Source organism: Notamacropus eugenii, chromosome 6 (assembly GCF_028372415.1).
Source record: "Notamacropus eugenii isolate mMacEug1 chromosome 6, mMacEug1.pri_v2, whole genome shotgun sequence".
NCBI lineage: Eukaryota > Metazoa > Chordata > Mammalia > Diprotodontia > Macropodidae > Notamacropus > Notamacropus eugenii.
Genome location: NC_092877.1, coordinates 110,160,962 through 110,166,736, shown reverse-complemented (window position 1 = coordinate 110,166,736; position 5,775 = coordinate 110,160,962). Strand labels below are relative to the sequence as shown.

Below are 5,775 nucleotides of genomic sequence, written 5' to 3'. Positions count from 1 at the left end.
CCCTTCATTCCAAAGCTCTGCTCTTTCCCAATTTAACAGAAAGGTATATCTAGGTTACACAGAATTGTATGTTTACTCATGTTTTCAAAACCTGTCCAGTCTCATCCAAGGAACACAAACTAAAAAAGTCATACCTATAAAGTTCTCCAAGCTCCCAAAAATGGTGCCAGGTGATCTGATCTCCTCTTCTTATTTTTTTTTTTGTAATCCAATATCTGATGAGCCATGTTTTTGATTCACTTGTAGATAAGCTCATTTCTTTATCCCTTTGCTTTCATTATTTGACATATGGATAACACAACTTTGAAATAACAACATCTAATTCTGCAATATGTTCTAAAGTCCATTTTGCATTTTTTTTAATTTTATAAAGCATAGGTTTTATTGCATTATATCATGACCTTTCATTAGGTTTGGTGATTCAGATTTTCTCCTTAATACCTGTGTTAAATTCAAAAAACTAAATTGTGATGATAATATATCAATTCTGAACAAGTTACTGCCATAGAATTTTGAGAGGAACAGTGATATCTATCTATTCCCATTATAACTAGTTTAAAGGGGAGGGGGGATATCATTCTTCAAGGAAGCTATGATTATTTCAGTCACCTCCAGAAAGTGAATAGTATAATTTATGTTCTAAGACAAGAATAGAGAACAGTTTAATTAGGAAAAGAAATAAAAGATGAGCATTACTGACTCAGGTGGACCCACAGCCAGGTCTTCCTAAAGCTATGCTGTCAATTCATTTTTATATGTTTCCTTCAAGATATTAAACAATTTCTTCAATAAAGAATAATTTTATGGTAATGAAGGATATATTATGATAATCACCTAGCATTTTGTGATATCTTTAAAAAAAAAAGAATGAGGCTTTGCTTTACTTCTCCTCGCTGAGATGCATTTGGGTCTTGGCATTGCTTGCTTAATGGCCTTGGTTCCCCCAGTGCTTTGGCACTGTTAGTCTAAGCTTCTGGTCCTTGGCAGAGCCTCAGGCTGAGGATGGTCTCTTCCCCTTCTTCCCCTTTCCTCCATCCCATCCCCCTCCTCAGGGAAACCCAACTCTCAGTAGACCCTCTGCATCGGAGCTGCTTGGAACTCTTTGCTGATTGTTCCCTTTTGACATCTTTGTTTAATCTGCATAACTTCCATAGACTTTCCCCTTGGGAATCAGAGTTTCAGATATCTATCTAGAGAAACACCTGGATCACAGTCTTTCATGGCATCATCCAGAGAGCTAGATGTGCCTTCTATTGAGCATAGTACAAGTGGGCTTCTAGGCAAGACGTCTTTGCCAACTGGAATGCATCCTCAGGCTTTCAGTTATGATGATGTCCCAGAGGATCCCACAACGATAAATCTGCCTTCAAGTGACATGTGCAGTAAGGTTTTGTGGGAAAAAAAAAAAAGGTCATCCCAGATAGGAAGTACCAACAACTTTCTAAAATTGAGGAAAGAGAAAATAGTTTCATTGTAACTCCCTCAGTTTCCAGTGACCAAATGAACGAGGTCCCAGAAGGCCAAGGCTATGCACGTCATCATGAATTCTCTAATTACAAAGCAGACACAAGAAACCATCCAGTGCTTTGAGCAGCAGGCAAGGATGACAGACATGGGATACTCCCCATAAAGCCCTCACCACAGAAGAAACCAAGTGCCACCATATAGCAGGGGCAGTCCATAAACTGAAGTAACAAAATAGAGAAATGACAAAAGAAGATAGACTGATTGCTTCAACCCAATCTTCTACAAGTAGTATACTCCATTCTTCTCCTAAGCAAAAGCCCAGAGGCTGGTTTACTCATGAATCTTCTACTTCCTTACCTGGCTTAGATGTCGGCAGCATGGACTCTGGAAATGCAGATAGAGACAAACCTTCATCTGAGAAATGGAGCCTTTTTGGACCAAGAACCCTTAAGAAATCCGACTCAGATTTCAGTGTCCAGTCCTACAGAGGCCATCACCAATGGAACTCAATTGTGTTCAGGCTTCTGGAATTGCAGAAAACCCAGCAGCCTTCAAGCCACCTAAGATGAACCTTCTAGTAATGGAAGGGAAGTAACAACATTCATGAGCCCATAGTATCAAACGAAGATACATGAATGTGTTGACTCCTACAGCATTCTATAGCTCCTTTTTCATTAAAGCAAAGTTGCTTTCCCTGGTGAACCCACTGTTATGTAGAGAGAGTTAACTTAGACTTTTGTTTCTTCCCAATCCACCTTGCACTTGACATAGGAATGATGTCATCTATTTACAATTCTGCTGAGGATAAGATTCCTGAGGAGGTAGTGATTGTTTCTTTAAATATTTGTGCAAAGCTTGAATGTTTTTAATTCAGGAAGACCGATTCTGTAACAACCCTCTGAATGATTTCTGAAAGTACCATTGACTACAGCCAATTACTGATCTATAGAACTAGATTTCAGGGGGCAAGGGAAATAATTAAAATCTAGTAGACTTTGCTCTGTACATTTTATACAAGATAAAAAAAAGAATGAAATATACATACAGGAATCTAACCAACATCACTTGCCTAATAGATATAAATCTACTCATTATGTATCTGCTCTTGGGAGCTTTAAAAAAGCTTAAGGTACTTATTCATGCCAATGGTTTTTTCATTCATCTGTTACCATTTTGGTTGTTTTCCTCTCTACTGACTTTTAATAATTGAGATTGCAGATTGTGCCCACTCCCTCCTCTGCCAAACAATGACCCTTAACTTCTGTGGCACTAGCCATCTGGAACCATCTGCCCTCTTCTCTCCACATCATTGGAGACCTAATTCACTGCTCACTTAAAGCTGAGAACTACCATTTAGCTCAGTGGGAGTTTAAAGGAAAGATGAGTGGTAGATTGAGCTCTCATGATCCCCTGCTCATTCCTGAAATGCTGCCAAGATACTACTTCTTATACAAAGATGACCAACTTTCTTTTCCAGTAGTTATTATATACTGGATGCCAGAAATTTCTGAGGAAAATAATAGTCAAACAAAGTGGAACCTAGGTGCTTCAGTTGAGAATATACACAGACACAAACAGTATAATTTAACAGATTTTACAGTCAAAAAGTTGCTATTTTTACTTATCCCCTTGAGTTCTTCCTCAAGAGAAAAAGACATATGGGGACTCAGTATTGTGAGAATAACAAATGGGACTGGAAATGAATTATTTAATGTCCAGTTGTCTCTGGCCTCCCTCCCTAAATAAAGTAGCTCAGAATCTTGCTTCTAATCAGGTCTTTCTTTCCAATCAGGCCTACATGTGCACACACAGAGAGAAATACTTTCTCAAGGACACAGAAGATTTGCTGCCTTCTACAAAAGAACAAGATGGAGATGGATAGACAGAAAGACAAACGCAATTACTCAATCACAGAAATTTGAACAAAAGGAAAGGAAAAGTAGAATTATGTGGAATAAAAACTCCAATTATTATTTTTTTTTTTTTTTGCATCATAGACTACTTGGGCAAGCACATAGACTCTTAAGGAAAAAATGCAATCATTTATGTACACAGAATAAAAGTCATAAGTTTACACTGGGGGAAAAAAGAAAAAAAAGAAATTTATATACCAACTTTTTTGCATATTTGGAGGACATAGAAAGTTGTGTATGATAGATTTGCAGTTTCAGAATCAATCATCTTTTTTTTTTTTTGCGTTGTGTTACAGAAATGTTAGTTTTGCTCCATGAATTGAAAATAAAACTTTAAAAAATTACACTGGAAAGCAATTACAATGAAATTCTTTTAAATACACATGTATATGTGTGTGGATGGGGGGAGCGTACATGTGTGTGTACATAGGTCTGCCTGTATTTCACTGACCACAGTCTAAGAATACCTGCCTTAGGAGTATGGTTACTTTGACAGTTCATTTCATAGCACAAATATTTAGCATCACTCTTCTCAGAGGAGAATCAATGGTGGTGAGATCAGGCAGTTGTAAAACCAACTATATGACTTCTGGTTTATTTCTCAGAGTTTATAGGTATTATATGCTTGAGTCATTGTCATGTGGAAATGGCTGCAATTTAAGTGAATTGTTCATAGATATCCATCAGAGTTTCGGTTCCATTAGCAACACCCAGAATTTCCTGAATCCTCACCAGTAGGTACAATAGTGCTGTGGTATTGAGGACCACAGATAGCATCTTATTATTCTCAATCACTCTCAGAGTAAGTTTTATAGTGTCAATAGGCACATGTGAAATAAAAGAAACAAATGTCAGATTCTGGCAGGAATCGAGATAAGCAAAATATTTATTTATGATACTTCTGCTTCCTCCTTCCTTCTTCTACTATACTTAGGACCTCCCCTAACTATCCTCTAAATTTCATCCACCCTAAGCTAGGGTATAGAATATGTAAAAACACAAACTTCTAGAACCCTGTAACAGACTGTCAATTACCTTGGTATCTGGCAACCCCATAAAAATAGCATCTATCCTAATGCCTAAATAACAAAATTCTGGACTAGTCCTATAGAAAAATCAGTGATTTACAAACTAATAAGGGAGCAAATATGTACTTATGTAACTATTCTCAATTGGGCATCCCCCCCACACCCAATGTAATGAGACATCAGAGTCCTGCCTAACATATGCCATGGAAGCAAAGCAAAAGTATCTGGGGTTTGAGGCAGAGAAATATGAGAGTTTAGTGTAGAGCCTCAGAGACCTGGTTTTGACTTCATATAACCATTGAAAAGCAGAGCCCAGAAACCAATCAATCTTTAAGGCATATATTAAGAAGTGAAATAGTACTTGTCTTGAAGGGCCCTACATTTTAATGAAAGAAATAACAAGGGCAAATGTAAATATAGATATTATATGTAAAATGAATACAAAATATTTTTAAGAGCACAAGAATGTTGGTGGTGGTATAAATCATGTAAGGGTCATATAGAAGTAGTACATGATCTGAGGCTAGAATTAAATCATGGATTCAAGAAGGAAAGATGAGGAGAGAATGTGTTTCTGGATAGTATGGTGTACAATAAGTTAGGCTGTGCATAGGGTAACTGAATCAATCATTTTGTGTAAGGACAACGAATTTCTCAACTGCTTCCAAACAGCATCAGAGCAATTAGACTTCACTTCTAATGACATGGACAGGAAGGAAAGGAGGGAAGGAAGGAAGGAAAAAGAAAGGGAGAAAAGAAAAAAGAAAGGAATTAAGCATTCATTAATTGCCATCTATGTGCTATGAACTGTGCTAAGCACTTTATAAATATTATCTTATTGGATCATATGATAATGAATTCATAGAGTGTTGAAAAAGATATTAACCAGAGAGGAACATAATGAATGGATATTCTCCATTGTTATCTATGCCATATCAAGAGATCTAAAGAAAATTCCTAATCAGAAAGGGAGACTTAATTGTGCAGGGGTTGTATTGTGACATGGCCCTAAGTTGCATAAGATAAGAAGATATGAATATATTGCAATCTCCTTTTTATGAAGATCGTACCTATATCAATAAAATAATATATGCATGAAGTTATACCATATATATATGTGTATATAAAAAGAAGATCCAGAGGACCTGATGGTACCATCAGTGCAACACTAGATAAAAATTCAGGACTTGCACCCACTGGCACAAGAAGCCTGGGACAGTGACTCTTCCAACCTAGGTACAGAACTCAAAAATAAAAGAAAGGCAAAATGCAAAAAAAAAAAAAAAAAAAATAAGATGAACAAACAACCACCACAAAAATCTGACCAAAGAAAATTATTATGGTTACAGGGGAAACCAAGATACAAA

General features: G+C 36.7%; 1 pseudogene; it reads left to right on the top strand.

Moving 5' to 3' along the window:
• The first annotated feature begins 1,219 nt into the window (after window positions 1-1,219).
• On the top strand, window positions 1,220-2,102 carry LOC140510558 (putative monooxygenase p33MONOX pseudogene; annotated as a pseudogene).
• Window positions 2,103-5,775: the final 3,673 nt, after the last annotated feature.